At 48.4% G+C, this 19,655-nt stretch overlaps 1 long non-coding RNA gene across 1 annotated transcript; it reads left to right on the forward strand.

Annotated features, from left to right (window-relative positions):
- Nucleotides 1-15,432: 15,432 nt before the first annotated feature.
- Nucleotides 15,433-18,155, forward strand: LOC144671640 (uncharacterized). The gene is made up of 3 exons (XR_013573975.1): nt 15,433-15,502; nt 16,413-16,560; nt 17,904-18,155. It is a non-coding gene; the product is annotated as an uncharacterized LOC144671640 (long non-coding RNA).
- Nucleotides 18,156-19,655: the final 1,500 nt, after the last annotated feature.

The following is a 19,655-nucleotide window of genomic DNA, read 5'->3' on the forward strand; positions in this document are numbered from 1 at the left end:
AGATAGTTGATGAGTGAGAATGTTCTCGATTGGTCAAACAGCCCAAGACCTATGAAATCTGCCAGACCTGCTGAGTTTTTCCAGCTATTTCAGATGCTGTTTTTGTTTTGGATTTCCAGCATCCGCAGTTCTTTGCTTTTATCAAGACCTATGAATCCTCAACTAAAACAAAAATACCTGGAAAAACTCATCAGGTCTGACAGCATCTGCGGAGAGGAAAACAGTTAACGTTTCGAGTCCGTATGACTCTTCAACAGAACTAAGTAAAAATAGAAAAGAGGTGAAATATAAGCTGGTTTAAAGCGGGGGTGGGACAGGTAGAGCTGGATAGAGGGCCAGTGAGAGGTGGAGATAACCAAAAGATGTCACAGACAAAAGGGAAAAGAGGTGTTGAAGGTGGTGATATTATCTAAAGGAATGTGAAAATAGGTGACATTAAGGGTAGAAAGCAGGACGAGCAAGGTACAGATAGCCTTAGTGCGGGTGGGGTCGGGGGAAGGGATCGAAATAGGCTAAAAGGTAGGGATAGAACAATGGATGGAAATACATTTAAAAATAATGGAAATAGGTGGGAAAAGAAAAATCTATATAAATTATTGGAAAAAAGGGGGATCGGAAAGGGGGTGGGGTTGGAGGAGAGATTTCATGATCTAAAATTGTTGAACTCAATATTCAGTCCGGAAGGCTCTAAAGTGCCTACTCGGAAGATGAGGTGCTGTGCCTCCAGTTTGCCTTGAGTTTCACTGGAACATTGCAGCAGGCCAAGGACGGACATGTGGGCACGAGAGCAGGGTGGAGTGTTGAAATGGCAAGCGACAGGGAAGTCTGGGTCATTCTTGCGGACAGACCGAAGGTGTTCTGCAAAGCGGTTACCCTCTCTGCGTTTGGTCTCTCCAATGTAGAGGAAACCGCATTGGGTGCAACGAATGCAGTAGACTAAATTGAGGGAAGCGCAAGTGAAATGCTGCTTCACTTGAAAGGAGTATTTGGGCCCTTGGACGGTGAGGAGAGGGGAAGTAAAGGGGCAGGTGTTGTACCTTCTGCGGTTCCATGGGAAGGTGCCATGGGAGGGGGTTGAGGTGTAGGGGGTGATGGAGGAGTGGACCAGGGTGTCCGGAGGGAATGATCCCTGCGGAATGCCGCCAGCGGGGGTGAAGGGAAGATGTGTTTGGTGGTGGCATCATGCTGGAGTTGGCGGAAATGGCGGAGGATGATCCTTTGAATGCGGAGGCTGGTGAGGTGATAAGTGAGGGCAAGGGGGCCCCTATCATGGTTCTGGGAGGGAGAGGAAGGTGTGAGGGCGGATGCGCAGGAGATGGGCCGGACACGGTTGAGGGCCCTGTCAACCACCGTGGGTGGAAAACCTCGGTTAAGGAAGAAGGAAGACATGTCAGAGGAACGGTTTTTGAAAGCGGCATCATCAGAACAGATGCGATGGAGGAGAAGGAACTGAGAGAATGGGATGGAGTCCTTACAGGAAGCGGGGTGTGAGGAGCTGTAGTCGAGGTAGCTCTGGGAGTCGGTAGGCTTGTAATGGATATTGGTGGACATTCTAACACCAGAAATTGAGACAGAGAGGTCAAGGAAGGGAAGAGAAGTGTCAGAGATGGACCATGTGAAAATGATGGAGGGGTGGAAATTGGAAGCAAAATTAATACATTTTATTTCCAGGTCCCGACGAGAGCATGAAGCAGCACCGAAGTAATCATCGATGTACCGGAGAAAGAGTTGTGGGAGGGGGCCGGAGTAGGACTGGAACAAGGAATGTTCCACATACCCCATAAAGAGACAGGCATAACTGGGGCCCATGCGGGTACCCATAGCCACACCTATTATTTGGAGGAAGTGAGAGGAGTTAAAGGAGAAATTGTTCAGTGTGAGAACAAGTTCAGCCAGACGGAGGAGAGTAGTGGTGGATGGGGATTGTTCGGGCCTCGGTTCAAGGAAGAAGCTAAGGGGCCTCAGACCATCCTGGTGGGGGATGGCGGTGTAGAGGGATCGGACATCCATGGTGAAGAGGAGGCGATTGGGGCCAGGGAACTGGAAATTGTTAATATGATGTAGGGTGTGAGAGGAATCACGGATGTGGGTGGGAAGGGACTGGACAAGGGGAGAGAGAATGGAGTCAAGATAGCAAGAAATGAGTTCCGTGGGGTAGGAACAGGCTGACACGATCGGTCTGCCGGGACAGTCCTGTTTGTGGATTTTGGGTAGGAGGTAGAAGCGGGCCGTCTGAGGTTGTTAGACTATGAGATTGGAAGCTGTGGGAGGAAGATCTCCAGAGGAGATGAGGTCAGTGACAGTCCTGGAAACAATGGCTTGATGTTCAGTGGTGGGGTCATGGTCCAGGGGGAGGTAGGAGGGAGTGTCTGTGAGTTGACACTGAGCCTCTGCGAGGTAGAGGTCAGTGCGCCACACAACAACAGCACCACCCTTGTCAGCAGGTTTGATGACAATGTCAGGATTGGACCTGAGAGAACGGAGTGCAGCAAGTTCAGAGAGAGACAAGTTAGAGCGGGTGAGAGGAGCAGAGAAATTGAGACTTGTTGATAATGATCATTAATTTACAGACAGTAGGTGGCAGCCATGGTTTATTGTTGTCCATGTAAACGCTCACTGACTGAATTCACTTTGTTTTCTCTCTCCATTTCTCTTTCTTTTTCTCATTCCATTTTTCTATCTCCTTTTGTCTCTCTTCCTCTCCGTCTTCCTCTTTCTCTTCCTCTCTTCCCCTCTCCTTTCTCTCTTTATCTCTCTTTACCTCATACTGTCTTTCCATCTCTTTTGCTTTTTCTCTTTCTCGTTCCCTCTCTTTTCCTCTTTACTTCTTTACCTCTATTTCTCTTTCCCTCTCCTTTTTTGTACCTCTCTCTGTCTTTGTCCCTTTCTCCCTTTGTCTTTCTCTCTTTCTCTTCCCGTCTCTGTCTTTCTATCTCTCTTTCTCCCTCTTCTCTCCAACTTTCCCACTCACTCCCTTTATTATTTTCTTTCTCTCTTTTTTCCCTTTCATTCTTTCCTTTCTCTTTACCTTTCCCTCTCTCTTCGCTCTCTCTCAGCTCCTTCCTTCTCTCGCTCAGTACCGCCCCCCCCAGTCCGAAGCGGGTGACACACTAGGACAAGCGGGGTTGCTTTCCGACACCCCTGCTTCGCGGATCTCCCTCTTTCTGCAGAGACCTCTGGGTGATGGGGTGACAGTGGTGCAGTGGTGATGTCACTGGGCCAGTAATCCAGAGGCCCAGGCTCACGCTCTGGGGACAGGGGTTCAAATCCCACCAGGGCAACCGGTGGAATTTAAATTCAATGAATAAATCAGGAATTGAAAACCAGTCTCAGTGACAGAGACCCTGAAACTATCATCGATTGTTGTAAAAACCCATCTGGTTCACTAATGCCCCTTTAGGGAAGGAAATCTGCCCTCCTTACCCGTTCTGGCCTACACGTGACTCCAGGCCCACAGCGATTGTTGCGGGAGCTGCGCTGATCCAGGCAAGTGGGGAGTATCCCATCACACTCCTGACTTGTGCCTTGTAGATGGTGGACAGGCTCTGGGGAGTCAGGAGGTGAGTTACTCCCCACAGGATTCCCAGCCTCTGACCTGACTGAAGAGAAAAGAAGTGCTGGAGCATTTCATCATCAAACATCTCCGTATTGTGTGAATTTGTTTTTCTTTCGGAGTGATTTGACGCTGAGAGTCTGTTCCCCCTTCCCCTCCCACTTCTGTTCTCCCAGCCGGAGAGTCCAAATCTAGTGTGAGGGGTCGGGGGTCACAGTCTCAGGATAAGGGGTCGGCCATTTTGGATTGAGATGAGGAGAAATGTCTTCACTCGGAGGGTTGTGAATCTTTGGAATTCTCTACCCCAGAGAGCTGTGGACGCTCCGTCATTGAGTTTACTCAAGACTCAGGTCGATAGATTTTTGGGCACAAAGGGATAGGGCGAGAAAGTGGAGTTGAGGTAGAAGATCAGCCATGTTGGTATTGAATGGGGGAGCAGGCACGAGGGGCTGAATGGCCTCCTTCAGCTCCTATTTCTTATATTCTTATGCTTTAATGTCCAGATCAATAGCAGCTGAACACCATCAGTAATGAAATTCCGAGTCTATGGAATCTCCTGCTCCTTCTCACCCTCTTGGTTGTCACAGGTTAGTCTCCAAAGGTAAAAGACCGAAAGTCAGGGAACCTTCATCAGCAACTTTCACATAATGTTCCTCATTTTTAATGACCATCAAGCGGTAGAAATTACTGCTGGAAATAACTGAGGAAGGACTGAGGGAGAGAGAGAGAGACAGATTGAGAAAGAGAGAGGGGGTAGGGAGAGGTTTAGGGACGGAATTCCAGAGCTTAGGGTCCCAGGCAACTGAAGGCACGGCCGCCAATGGTGGAGGGATGGGTATCGGGGGATTCTCAAGAGGCGGGAAATGGAGGAGCGCAGAGATCTCGGAGTGTTGTAGGGGCTGGAGGAGGTTACAGAGAAAGGAAGGGTTGTAGGGGCTGAAGGAGGTTACAGAGATAGGGAGGGTAGTTGGTGTGGGAGGAGTTTACAGAGATAGGGAGAGCTGTTGGGGCTGGAGGATCTTACAGAGATAGGGAGAGTAATAGGGCCTGGAGGAGTCTACAGAGAAAGGGGGTGTTGTAGGGGTGGAGGAGGTTACAGAGATAGGGGGTATTGTAGGGGCTGGAGGAGGTTACAGAGATAGGGAGTATTGTAGGTACTGGAGGAGGGAACAGAAGTAGGGATGGTTGTAGTGCCTGGAGGGTTTAACAGAGAAAGGGAGGGTAGTAGGGGCTGGATGAGGGTACAGATATAGGGAGGGTAGTAGGGATGGTGTAGGGTACAGAGATAGGGAGGATTGTAGGGGCTGGAGGAGGGTACAGATATAGGGAGGAGTGTTGGTGCTGGAGGAGGTTACAGAGATAGGGAGTGTTGAAGGGGGCCGGAGGAGGTTACAGAGATGGGGGGTATTGTAGGGGCCGGAGGAGGTTACAGAGATAGGGAGTGTTGTAACGGCTGGAGGAGGTTACAGAGATAGGGAGTGGTGTATGTGCTGGTGGAGTTTACAGAGATAGGGAGGGTTGTAGGGGCTAGAGGAGGTTACAGAGATAGGGAGGGTTGTAGGGGCTGGAGGAGGTTACAGAGATAGGGAGGGTTGTAGGGGCTGGAGGAGGTTACAGAGATAGGGAGTGTTGTAGGGGCTGGAGGAGGTTACAGAGATGGGGAGTGGCAGTCTCCACAGGGAGATTTGAAAATAAGAATGTAAGAATTTTAAAATCGAGGTGCTGTAGGAGTGGGAGCCAATGTCGTTCAGGGGGTAACAGAGCGTGATGGGCTCAGGGTGATCCGGGAATCCTGGTACATGAAGCAAAATGTTAGTATTCCGGGACAGCAAGTGATTAGGAAGCCGATGGAACGATGGTGTTTACTGCACGGGGAATAAAGTATTAAAGTCGAGAGGTTTTTCTACAGTTTGACAGGGCCTTAGTTAGACCACAATTGGAGGACTGAATTGTGATCTTCTTAAGAAAGGACATAATTGCATTAGGAATTCAGAGAAGGTTGACTTGACTGATTCCTGGGATGAGGGGGTTATCCTATGAGGAAAGGTTGGACAGGCTGGGCCTGTATCCATTGGATTTTAGAAGAATGAGAGGTGATCTTATTGAAACATATAAGATCCTGAGGGGACCCGACAGGGTGAATGCTGAGAGGCTGCCTCCCCTTGTCTCCTTCCTTAAATCAGGAGACCAAAACTGTAAATAGTACTCGAGGCGTGGTCTCACCAACACCCTGTAGAACTGAAACAAAACATCCTACTTTTATATCCCATTCCCCTTGCAATAAACAACAACATTTCATTTACCTTCCCAATCACCTGCTGTACCTGCAGACTAACATTTTGTGATTCATTCACCAGGACACCCAGATCCCTCTGTACCTCAGAGTTCTGCAACCTCTCTCTATTTAAATAATTTGCTATTTTTCTACTCTTGCTGCCAAAGTGGACACTTTCACATTTTCCCACGCTGTCCTCCATATGCTAAATTTTTTACCCACCCTCTTACCCTGTCTGTATCCCTTAGCAGACTCCTTCGGTCCCCTTCAAAACTTACATTCCTCACAATCTTTGTGTCATCAGCAAATGTAGCAATGATACATTTGGTCCCTTCATCCAGATTATTGTTATAAATTGTAAGTAGCTGAGGCCCCAGCACTGATCCCTGAGGCACTCCACTCATCACACCCTGCCAACCTGAAAAAGACTCATTTATGCCTACCCTCTGTTTCCTGTTAGCTAACCAATCCTCTGTCCGTGCTAATATGTTACCCCCACCCCCTACACCATGAGCCCTTACATTGTGAAATAACCTTTGATGTGGCACATTATCAAATGCTTCTGGGAATCTAAGTACACCACATCCACAGGTTCCCCTTTATAAAAATTGCTAGTTACGTCCCTAAAGAACTCTAATAAATTAGCCAAATATGATTTCCATTTCACAAAACCATGTTGACTCTGCCTGATGGGATTCAGGTTTTGACTCCACGCACAATCTCTTGCCACAGGCTCCGTGACAAATGTCCTCCTCACTCCGAGGGACTGCTAGACAGACAGAGAGAGAGAGAGAGAGAGAGAGAAGGAGAGACAAAGCTCTGGTTACACCTCCATCTGGAGTTACTGTGTTCAATATTGGGCCCCGCACCTCAGGAAGGAGAGACTGGCCTTAGAGGGGGTGCTGCACAGATTGACCAAAATGATACCCAGGGCTGAAGGAGTTAAATTCCAAGGACAGGTCGCACATCCTAGGCTTGTATTGCCTTGAGTCTATAAGATTAAGGGGTGGCCTAATCAAGGGGTTTAAGTTGATTAAAGGATTCAATAGGATCGATAGAGAGAAAATGTTATCTCTGGTGGGGGTGAGTCCTGAACAAAGGGACAGAGCCTTCAAATTGGAGCCTGGCCGTTCATGGGGCGATGTCAGGAAGCGCTTCTTCACACAAAGGGGAGGGGAAACCTGGGACTCACTCTCCCCCTCCACTAAAGCTGTTGAGGCTGGGAGGGGGTCAGTTGAACATTTCAAAACTGAGATTGATGGAGTTTTGTTGGGTGAGGGGGATTCAGGGTTAGGGAGCTGAGCCGGGTAGATGGAGTTAAGTTACAGATCAGCCACGATCTAATCGAATGGTGGAGCAGGTTTGAGGGGTTGGGTGTAACAGGCTCTTGTTACAGGAATGGGATAATTGCAGGATCTAACAGTGTGAAATGGAACGATTACAGGAATCTGATGGTGTCGTTAGCTGGAATGTTACAGTCTGACTGACTGTGTGTGTGTGTGTGTGTGTGTGTATGTTCCTGCAGAAACTGTCTCCAACCATCAAGAATCAGAGAGTGAGGGCCCTCCTCCTGAGGATGATGCTACACTGATCTTCTTGGAGAAGATGGCAGAGAATGGGAAGAGATTAGCAGATCAGGCGATGGGCACAGTACTGGAGTTACTGAACGACAGCAACAAGCAGAAGATAAAACACGTCGCCAAGTAAGGACAATGACCAACAGAAGCCTACATTTATATAGCACCTTTAACAGGTGGATGGGAGAGTTTGAGGGACACACAGACTCAACAGATCTTAGATAGACAAGCAGAGGGCTTAGAATGGAGATGGGCCCTTTCTCTCTCTCCCCCCCTGTCTCACACTCTCTCTTCCACTGTCACTCACTTTCAATCCCTCTCTCTCCCTTTCGCATTCTCCCTCTCTCCCCACTTCCTGTCTCTCTAATTTATCCTCCTCTCTCTCCCTGTCTCTTTTTCGCTCTCTCTCTCCTGCTTTCATTGTTTTTTAGTTGTCTTTTTCTCCTCCTCTCTCTCACTCTCCCTCTCTCCCCTGCTCTGTCTCTGTCTCTCCTGCTCACACAAACTCACTCACTGTCTCTCTCTCTCTCTCTGTCACTCTCCCTTCCATCTCTCTCACTCATTCTTTCTCACTGTTTTCTTTACTGTTTCTCTCTCTATCTCTCTCTCTCAGGCTCCGCCACTATTTCTCTCATAGTCTCTCTGTCTTCCGCTTTCTCTTGTAGTATAAGGGCTTTTGGCAGGCCAAGGGTTAATGTGGGACAGGAGAACAGTACCACCCACTGTATGATGTATAGAGTCACATGATAGTGGACTGAGCATAGTAGTCTAGTAGAAGCCAGCATGGAGATTGTACCTACTCAGGGCTGTACCTTGGAGATGTCCATAGTTCTGAGTTTTGAATAAACACTTAAATGTTCAATACACAAGACTCCAGACCTTTTAGTGAGATAATGAACAACCCCTTACAACAACTTTCACTGCCTCTCATTCTCTCTCTCTTTTACTGTCTCTCTACACTACCACTCACTGATTCTCTAGCTCTCCCTCTCCCTGTCACTGTCTCTCTCTCTCTCCCCTCTCTCTCACTCTTCCATTTCTCACACACTCTAAGTCTCTCTCTCCCTCTCATACTAACTCTCTCGCCACCCCCCCCCTTCTCTCAGCCTACAGAGTCTATTTATTATGAGTTTTTAGGAACTACAGCAAAAGGAACTCATGGTTGAATTTACAGCAAAGTCCCTTGACAAAAGCAGGGCAATTTCTCCAGAAAATACAGTCAGTGGAGGATAGTTGCCCAACACAAAATGTGTGTAAAATAATTTGCCGGTCACTGGCAGTGATACAGATTCCAAGTGTGATTGACAAGGAAATTAACCAATGATCACCATTCTGGGTGGGGCTGTGGTGTCCTGAAACACACCTCTAAAATAGTTTACAGGGGGGATTTGCAACAATGTGCGAACTAGCTTCTCGTTCCTTTAATTCAGGGACCTATGGAATAAAGCAGCAAAAACCCTCAAAGATGTGCTCGAGGGATGAACCAGTGCAAGGACCTGCCTGAGAATTGCCAGCCCCTCACCTTTGACCCTGCAAAGCCTGGCAATGCATAATCACGTTTATCAGGGAACCACAAAATTACACCAGGCGCTAGAACACCCACCCATGTGACTTTCAACCACAGCATCCCAAGTGAATGCACTGACACCTCTGTTCAAAATGGCGGGGTTATATATTTTATATGTTTAATTTGCCTCAGAGCTCTGCAGAGATTACACACTTTCCCAGTGATCAACAAGCTTACTGACAAGAGTTTGAAAATATCTCTGCAATCACAGAATGTCTCCACTCGTGCTTACAGCTCAGCTTCTAGTAGCTTCTGTGATGTCTGTTTGCTTACCTCTGAGTTCACACCAGCTTAATCAGCCAATCACAGTGAGCGGAGATCAGTTACCAGACTCACAAAATCAAACACAGAAGAAATGGACACTACAGGTGGACAAAGGAAGTTTTTATGAGGAGCTATTAACCCTCAAAGCTTTCAAAGAGTTTTGTCCTCTCCCATTGCACAGCAAGAGGCCACATGTTATTCTGGTTGGCCTGTAACTTCTAGGCTCCCTTCTGTTCTGTAATGTAAGCTCGCCCCACACACATATGGAATGGTAGGTTCCTGATCCCTCACGTGCTGGAGAAGGTGTGTTACTTCTCATCTGTACCAGTCTGAAATTCAGCTCTGAATACATGTCAGTGACACATTGGCTGAATCTTTAAATAAAATCTATTTGACTCAAAACATTGTGACTTGAATTTACTTGTAGGTGAATGGCATGTTAGGAACCTCCTCCAGCCTCCAACAGCCCTCCCTATCTCTGTAACCTCCTCCAGCCCCCAACAAACCTCCCTATCTCTGTAACCTCCCACACCCCCAACAACCCTCCCTATCTCTGTAACCTCCTCCAGCCCCAACAACCCTCCCTATCTCTGTAACCTCCTCCAGCCCCAACAACCCTCCCTATCTCTGTAACCTCCTCCAGCCCCAACAACCCTCCCTACCTCTGTAACCTCCTCCAGCCCCAACAACCCTCCCTATATCTTTAACCTCCTCCTGCCCCAACAACCCTCCCTATCTCTGTAACCTCCTCCAGCCCCAACAACCCTCCCTATCTCTGTAACCTCCTCCAGCCCCTACAACCCTCCCTATCTCTGTAACCTCCTCCAGCCCCTACAACCCTCTCTATCTCTGTAACCTCCTCAAATTCTGTCTCTATGACTCTCCCCCACCCACGGTTTCCCATCGCTTCACCACGGGCGGCCGTGCCTCCAGCTGCCTGGGACCCTTAGCTCTCGAATTCCTTCAATTATCTCTCCGTCTCTCTCTCCGTCTCTCTCTTCGTCTCTCTCTCTGTCTCTCCCTCCGTCTCTCTTTCTGCCCCTTTAAGACACCCCTTTAGAAAGCAACCTTTTTGACAGTGATTTTGGTCACCTGTCTCGAATATCAGGGGTCAGATTTTGTTTGACAATCACCCATGTGAAGCCTCTTTGGCTGTTGTACTAAATTTGATAGATGCTATTGAAATGTAAGTTGTTGTTGATGATGGGGCCCAGGAGAGACCCTTTGGGGATTCTGGAGGAATGGAAAGAGGTTTGGGAGAGAACCATTGGCCGAGACTATTTTGTAATGTCTGGACAGTAAAACTGAGAGCAAGTGGACGAATTGTTCCTGAATGGATAGAAGGCGACATTCCTCTGCCTATCGGCCAAGAGTAAATTAAAATACACGGTTAAATGTTTGATGATTTATTAAAGATGAAATGTTCCATCGTCTCCATGGTCATCACTTGAGATGACAGCAGTTTGCCACAGGGGGGCACTCACACTCACACCAACTCAGTTGACTTCACCCCTCGTGATAGGATGTGGAGGAGGCCATTCAGCCCCTTGAGTCTGATGTCCCATTCAATTCGATCCTGGCTGATCTGCATCTTAACTCCATTGAACTCCATCCGTAACCCTTGATCCCTCACATAAATCTATCACTCTCAGTTCTGAAATATCTAATTGACCCCTTCCAGCCTCCACAGTTTATTTTGGGGGGGTGGGTGTGGGAGTGGGGAGAGAGTTCCAGATTTCCAACTCCCCCTTTGTATGAAGAATGTGCTTCCTGACATCACCCCCTGGACGGCCTGGCTCCAATTTGAAGGTTCTGCTCCCTTGTTCTGGACTCCCCCCTCCCTCCACCCTACACACCCCCACCCACCACAGGAAATAGTTTCTCTCCATCATCCCCATAGAATCCTTCAACCATCTTAAACTCCCCGATTAGATCACCCGTTAATCTTCGATAATCCAATGAATACAAGCCCAGTCTTCCCCACGTTATTTCCCAATCTCACTTTAGAAATATCTCACTGTTAATCTCAGTGAAAAAGCCATTGCAACATATCCACCATGACACTCCCTCTTCATTTTAAATTAAAGATCATTAACCGACCCCACCAGCAGTTTAATAAAAACACTCGATGTTGCCACAGGGCATCTCCTGTCTGCAGTGCACACCCGCTGATTCAGAACATTACTGGGTTCAGGTCCCAGAACAACATCCTGGACAACTCATCCAGACCAACTCCTGCCGTGCCAGTGCTGAGGGAGTGCTGCACTGTCGGAGGGTCAGTGCGGAGGAAGTGCTGCACTGTCAGAGGGTCAGTACTGAGGGAGTGCTGCACTGTCGGAGGGTCAGTACTGAGGGAGTGCTGCACTGTCAGAGGGTCAGTACTGAGGGAGTGCTGCACTGTCAGAGGGTCAGTACTGAGGGAGTGCTGCACTTTCGGAGGGTCAGTACTGAGGGAGTGCTGCACTGTCAGAGGGTCAGTACTGAGGGAGTTCTGCACTGTCAGAGGGTGTGTTCTGAGTGAGTGCTGCACTGTCGGAGGGTCAGTACTGAGGGAGTGCTGCACTGTCAGAGGGTCAGTACTGAGGGAGTGCTGCACTGTTTGCAGGGACAGTACTGAGGGAGTGCTGCACTGTCAGAGGGTCAGTACTGAGGGAGTGCTGCACTGTCGGAGGGTCAGTACTGAGGGAGTGCTGCACTGTCAGAGGGTCAGTACTGAGGGAGTGCTGCACTGTCGGAGGGTCAGTACTGAGGGAGTGCTGCACTGTCGGAGGGTCAGTACTGAGGGAGTGCTGCACTGTCAGAAGGTGCAGTCTTTTGGGAGGACATGTTAAATTAAGGCTCCATGTGCCTTCTCAGGTGCGTGTAAATGATCTCATGGCCCCCCCTTTGGATGAAGAGCAGGGGTGAGTTATGCCTGGTTCCCTGGGGCCAATATTTATCCCTCAACCAACATCACTAAACAACCATATAATTTGTCTCCTTGGGTGAGTTTGCTGTGTGCAAATTGGCTGCCCATTTCCTACATCACAGCAGTGAGCACACTTCAAATGTATTTCATTGACCGTCAAACACTTTGGGGGGTCCCTGAGGTGATGAAAGGCACTATAGAAATGCAGATCGCTCTTTCGATCTCCCATTCCATCTCTCTCTCTCTCTGCCTCTCCTGCAGTGCAACAACAGAGTAGTGTTAGCTGCAGCTGAAGCAGAGAGAGGGACTGTCTGTGGAGGGGATCGAACCCCACACTGTCCCCGGGGATCACTTGCGGCCTGTAAAACAGCACATGTGCACTCAGGCTGCCGACCCCTGGAGACATTAACCAGACACTGAAAATGTTAAACACAGAGAAGGGTAGACAGGGGTTAACCCTGTCACCCAAGGGGCCATCGTGATCGGTGAGCAGTGTTTCAAGGGCAGGGGATTCAGGCTCTATCAACCAAACATTTCTGCCAATCATTAAGTGTTAACAACATGGTAAAGCTGGTGGATCGATCTCCCCAGCTTGTAATGTGTTAACAACATTGTGAACACGGCAGAAGATTTTACAGGCATTTTGAATCCTTTGTGGTCGAGATAATCAGATATAAAACTAAAACCTTATTTAAAGGGGTCTTTATTTGTCTTGTATTATCCCTGAGGCGCGTTATATAGTCTGACTCAATACTCCACATGCACCAGGGACACTGTTATAGAATTAGAGTATTTAAATCAGACAACAATCCATTCAGCCCATCGCGCCTGTGCTAGCTCTTTACAAGATCTATCCAATTAGTCCCACTCTCCCCCCCTCCCAACCCTCCTCGTTCCCCCATATACCTGCAAATTTTTCCCCTCAAGTATTTCTCCAATTCCGCCTTTTGAAAGTTCCTATTGAATCTGCTTCCACCGCCCTTTCAGGCAGCGCCTTCCAGATCACAACAACTCGCTGTGTCAAAAAAAAATAATTCTCCTCATCTCCCCCTCTGGTTCTTTTCCCGATTCTCTTCAATCTGTGTCCCTCTGGTTACCGACCCTCCTGCCGCTGGAAACACTTTCTCCTTATTGACTCTATCCAAACACCTCATGATTTTGAACATCTCGATTCAATCTCCCCCTTAACCTTCTCTGCTCCAAGGAGAACAATCCCAGCTTCTCCAGTCTCTCCACATGAGGGAAGACCCTCACCCCTGGGACCATTCGAGTAAATGTCCCCCACACCCTCCCCAAGGCCTCGACTTCCTTCCTAAAGTGCGGGGCCCAGAATTGGACCCAATCCTCCAGCTGAGGTCTGAGCAGTGATTTACAAGGATTTATCAATAACTTCCTTCCTTTTCTGCTCTCAGGCCCAGGATTGCGACTGGCCTTTTAGCAGCATTGCCCTGTCTCTTTCAGATTGATGTAAACACACACCCACTCTTCTCTCTGTTTCTGCTCCCTCTTTTTTCAAATTACATTTAACTTGTCTCCGACATGTCCCATTTCACACTTCCCTGTGTTAAACTGTATGCGCCCTGTGCCTGCCCATCTCACCAGTGCATCTGTCTCCTCCTCGCACTCTCTCCCACATTATCTGCTCCATTTCTGGGGTTCATGTCATCCACAAACTTTGAAATTGTGTCCTGTGTCCCTAATTCTAGGGGGTCGTGGGTGTGAAGCGGGCTCGATCCTGGAGACCTTAGCTCCAGACACTGGAACTCCACGCTCCTCCCTCCTGCCAAGCAGATGCTGTGTAGTGTGGGGAAACCCACAGGGCGTTTAGTCAGACTCGAGCTGTACTGGAATCGCTCCAATTAAAGAAACAATTACTACGTCAGACTGTGATTCACTGAGCACCGTAAACCTGAATAAAAAGAGGGAACTGCTTCATAGACACTCAGTAAAGACAGGATTCCTCAAAGTGTTCATCTCTGCTCCTGGTAAGTGTCCTTTGGATGGTGTTAAGGGGGCCGCAGGTTATTCTAATTCTCCAGCTATTTTTCCTAATTTGAATGGATTGGCACTTAACAACGTGCTCCCCTTTTCCACGCTCCGTAAACTGGGGATCATCCAAAACTCTGCCCCCTGCAAGTGTCCCACCTGTTCCAAATCCCATTCACCCATCACCCATCACCCCTCACCCCGTGTTACTCACTGAACTCGATTGACTCCTGGTCCAACAACACCTAGATTTTCAAATGTTTATTCTTGCCTTCTAATCCCCGTCTGTAACCTCCTCCAACTCCTATAACTCTCCCTATCTCTGCAACCTCCTCCAACCCCTACAACGATCCCTATCTCTGTAAGCTCCACCAACCCTACAACTCTCCCTATCTCTGCAACCTCCTCCAGCCCCTATAAACCTCCCTATCTCTGTAACCTCCTCCAGCCCCTACAACCCTCCCTATCTCTGTAACCTCCTCCAGCTCCTACAACCCTCCATATCTCTGTAACCTCCTCCAGCCCCTATAAACCTCCCTATCTCTGTAACCTCCTCCAGGCCCTACAAGCATCTGAGGTCTCTGCGCTCCTCCAATTCTAGCCTCTTGGACATGCCCCGATTCCCATCGCACCACCATTGGCGGCCGTGCTTTCAGCTGCCTGGGACTCTAAGCTCTGGAATTCCCTCCCTAAACCTTCCCAACATTCTCTCTCGCTCTCTCTCTCTCTCTCCATCTCTCTCTCCTCCTTTAAGACGCTCCTGTAAAACCTCTCTCTCTGACAGAGCTTTTGGTCACCTCTCCCTAATATCTCCTTATGTGTCTCGCTATCACATTTAGGTGATAATCACCCATATGAAGCATCTTGGGGTGTTTTATTCTGTTAGAGGCGCTATATAAATGAATGGAATTTATTGGGTTAATGGTTAAAAATAACCCTCTTTTTGATGTCTGTATAATTTGGTTTATAAAACATGGGATTGTAACCCGGAAATCTCAGCATCAGATTCTCTGTCTTCCTCAGTTAAGGTTGCAACCCTGTCCCCTGACTTACTGCCCCTCTGACAGTGCAGCACCCCCTCAGTAACTGCACTGGAAGCTCAGCTTCCAATGTGGGCTCAAGTCCCTGGAGTGTGTCTCACCCACAAGCTCCTGCCTCAGAAAGGCTGCCCGCTGATCTCAGCTGGCTTTTCCTGGGGTGCGGACAGGGGGAGCGGGAGTGGGGTGTTAAAAAGAATTGAACATGGGCGGAAATGTGTCAGAGCGTTACTCTCGTCTTTATTCTTTCAGGCAAAAGCTCATCTACAATGTGAAAATGCGTGTCTCCATGGTGACACTAGCCATCCTCAGCCTATCCCTGGCTGTCCTTGTGGGTAAGTCTTTGGAAAGATGGGGAAGGGATGAAGGTTATTTGGAGCCTGTTCGATTGCTGTGTCCCTCAGGTTGTCTGGAATCCATTTTGCAATGGGAGGGGAAAGTGGTGAAGGTCACAGGTCTCAGGCTGTGCAGTAACTAAACATCGAGAGGGACAGAGCGAAGGGAATAGAGGGATAGAGAAAACAGAGAGATCGCAGGGAGAACATTGAGCATGATGCGTGAGGATGGAGTGAGAGAGAAGATGGAGAGAGAGGAAGGATGGAGAGAGAGGGAGGGTAGAGTAATTGGCGATGGGGAGGGAGAGAGGCGGGATAGCGAGGGTAGATGGAGAGGAAGAGAGGAGAAAGCGTGAGGGGAGATGGAGAGGGAGTGTGAGGGGGATGGAGAGAGATAGAGTCTGAGGAAGGATAGGGATGGAGAGAGACAGTGAGAGGGATGAAGAGGCAGAGAGAGTGTGAGGGGGATGAAGAGACAGAGTGAGGTGAACTATGGACAGAGAGAGTGAGGTGGGATGGAGAGACAGAGAGCATATGGAGATGGAGTGGGAGAGAGAGTGTGAGGTGAGATGAAGACAAAGAGAGAGATAGTGGGAGGATGGGGATGGAGAGAGAGATTGAGGTAGGATCGAGAGAAAGGCAGAGAGATAATAAGGTGGGATGGAGAGTGACAGAGAGTGAGGGGAGATGGAGAGGGATTGTGAGAGGGATGAAGAGAGAGAGATAGAGGGAGGATGGAGAGGGAGAGAGAGCGTGAGGTAGGGTCGGGAGTGAGAGAGAGAGACAGAGTGAGAGATGGAGAAGGAGGAAGGATGGTACAGGTGACCACGTGAGTTCAAATTATTGCTCTGTGACCCATTGAGCAGTTGGGTGTTTTGTAGTTGAATTAAGTGTAATTTTCACCCTCCAGTACAAGCATCGGCCTATTACCAACGGGAAAATGCTCCGGCTGAGTTTAATCTGGATATTCTGCGAGGTGGAGCTCAGGACATATTCAGCAGAATAAAGAGGCTCATTTCATCCATGCTGAATGATCCGAATTTCCAGAAGAATATGGAGTATGTAGGATTGTTGTTTGTTTGTCCGAAGCTCTCTTTGTGCATTGTATGTTCAAGAAAAATCAGTCCCGTTTTCTACCAATCACAGAACACAGGAACAGGAGGAGGCCATTCAGCCCCTCGAGACTGTTCCTCTGTTCAGTGAAATCCTGGCTGATCTGTGACCTAACTCCACACACCCGCCTTTACCCCATATCCGTTAATCCCTTTGGATAACAAAAATCTATCAATCTCTCAGATATAAAATTAACAATTGATCTATTGCCATTTGGGGAAGAGAATTTCAAACTTCCCCCACCCTTTGTGTGTAGAAATGTTTCCTAATTTCACTCCTGAAATGTCAGCCTCTCATTTTCAGAATCTGCCCCCAAATCCCAGACTCCACCCCAACCAGGGGAAATAGTTTCTCTCTATCGACCTCGATCTGTTCCCCTTAATATCTTCAAAACTTTGATCAAATCCCCTCTCAACCTTCTAAATTCCAGGGAACACAATCCCGAGTTTGTGTAACCTCTCCTCGTAATTTAACCCTCGGAGTCCTGGTCTCATTCTGGTGAATCTATACTGCACTCAGACTAGAATGAGATTTACTCTGTATCTAACCCCGTGCTGTACCTGCCCTGGGAGTGTTTGATGGGGACGGTGTAGAGGGAGCTTTACTGTGTATCTAATCCTGTGCTTTACCTGCCCTGGGAGTGTTTGATGGGGACAGTGTAGAGGGAGCTTTACTCTGTATCTAACCCCGTGCTGTGCTACTCCTGGGAGTGTTTGATGGGGACAGTGGAGATGGCGCTTTACTCTGTATCTAACCCCGTGCTGTACCTGTTCTGGGAGTGTTTGATGGGGACAGTATAGAGGGAGCTTTACTCTGTATCTAAACTCGTGCTGTACCTGTCCTGGGAGTGTTTGATGGGGACAGTGTAGAGGGAGCTTTACTCTGTATCTAACCCCATGCTGTACCTGTCCTGGGAGTGTTTGATGGGTACAGTGCAGAAGTTGCAGTTTGAGGCCCGACTATCAACCGAAAAGTTAATCAACTTGTGTTGAATGCCGGAATTCAAGTAATTGATGTCATTTTGAAAAGGCAAATATTCCAGTCCTGTCCCTGGGTGACTCCTTCCCACTTCACTGATCTAACTCCTCCAACCCCAACATATATTGTCCGGCTCCCAACCAATTTGTTATCCATTGTCCAAAATGTACCCAGAACCCCCTTAACTTTGAGCCTTACTCACCCCTGGGAGCTGGTCAGCTCTCCCTGTGACTCTCTCTATTGGACAATCTAACACGATAGGGATCCATATGGAAAGTAAACTGACTGATATGAATATATTTAATTCCAGGCATTTCTACAAGCAAATCGCTCACCGGCTGAGCAGTATTTTCTAGTCCTGAAGAGCTACAGTGAATCATTTCAAAATGAGCCCTGCTTTTGGAACAGCTTTCCTGATCTCAGTCTGTGTCCCAGACGCGTTTATAGATTTGTAGTCACTGCGATGCTTCATTGGTTGATTGACTGTCGGATTGAGTGTGTTTTGTCAAACAGTCTCTTTGTATCATGAAGAAGATGGAGGCGAATTATTAAACTTCTTTCACTTGCATTTTCTGTCAGTGTATTCTTTATATTCAGTGTTGGTTCAAAACTCCGAAAGGTGCAGAATCTCCAAATTAGATTCGAGTACTTTGCCCGGTTCTGGGCATCGCACTTTAGGGGGGATGTGAACGCTTTGGAGAGGGAGCAGAAAAGATGCATGAGAATGTTTCCAGAGATGAGGAAATTCAGTTCTGTTGATAGATTGGAGAAGCTGGGACTGTTCCCCTTGGAGCAGGGAAGGTTGAGAGGAGATTTGATAGAGGCGTTCAAAATCATGAGGAGTCCAGACAGAGTGGAAGGGCTGAGAGGGAGAGGGACACAGATTGAAGGTGATTGGCCAGAAGAAGCAATGGCGACATGAGGAGAAACTTTTTCACCCAGCGAGTTACTGGGATGTGGAAGGCGCTGGCCGAGAGTGTGGTGGAGGCAGGTTCAATAGAGCCTTTCACAAATGAATTGGATCATTATCTGAAGAGGGAGAATGTGCAGGGTTACGGGGAGAAAGCCGGGGAGTGGAACTAGGTAAATTGCTCCTTCAGAGAGTCAGCACAAAAACAAGGGACAGAATGGCCTCCTTCTGTTTTGTAACCAAACTGTGATATGGAAAAAACAAATATCAGCCTCCTCCTGTCCGGTCATTTACTGTTTGTGCTCCCTTCAGGAAGGGAAAGAGCACAGCGCAGATGTAACTCAGGCTGTAGTTATACTGCCGCTTGTGCATTGTGCTAACGACAGAAATATTAACTTGACCCTGGGTCAATCTGAGGATTCTGCTTGAAGCAATTTCCAAATCTGAAAACCCAATGTGGATTGAGAAAGAAAGAATTTCCATTTCCATAACCCCTTTCCCCACCTCAGGATGACCCAAGGAAGCACTTTTGAAGTGTAGCCCCTGTTGTAAGGTAGCAACCGTGGCAGTCAATTTACACACAGCAAGATCCCACAAGCTGCATCGTAATAATAACACTGACCATCTGTTTATTTTACTACCGCAATACTGACCCTCCGACAGGTCAGCACTCCCTCAGTACTGACACTCTGACAGTGCAGCACTCCCTCAGTACTGACCCTCCGACAGGTCAGCACTCCCTCGGTACTGACCCTCTGACAGTGCAGCACTCCCTCAGTACTGACCCTCCGACAGGTCAGCACTCCCTCAGTACTGACCCTCTGACAGTGCAGCACTCCCTCAGTACTGACCCTCCGACAGGTCAGCACTCCCTCAGTACTGACCCTCCGACAGGTCAGCACTCCCGCAATACTGACCCTCTGACAGTGCAGCACTCCCTCAGTACTGACCCTCTGACAGTGCAGCACTCCCTCAGTACTGACCCTCTGACAGTGCAGCATTCCCTCAGTACTGACCCTCTGACAGCGCACCGCTCCCTCAGTACTGACCCTCTGACAGTACAGCACTACTTCAATACTGACCCTCCAACAGTGCAGCACTCCCTCAGTACTGAACCCCCGACCTGCAGCTCTCACTCAGTACTGACCATCT

This window comes from Cetorhinus maximus, chromosome 33 (assembly GCF_964194155.1).
Source record: "Cetorhinus maximus chromosome 33, sCetMax3.hap1.1, whole genome shotgun sequence".
Taxonomy (NCBI): domain Eukaryota; kingdom Metazoa; phylum Chordata; class Chondrichthyes; order Lamniformes; family Cetorhinidae; genus Cetorhinus; species Cetorhinus maximus.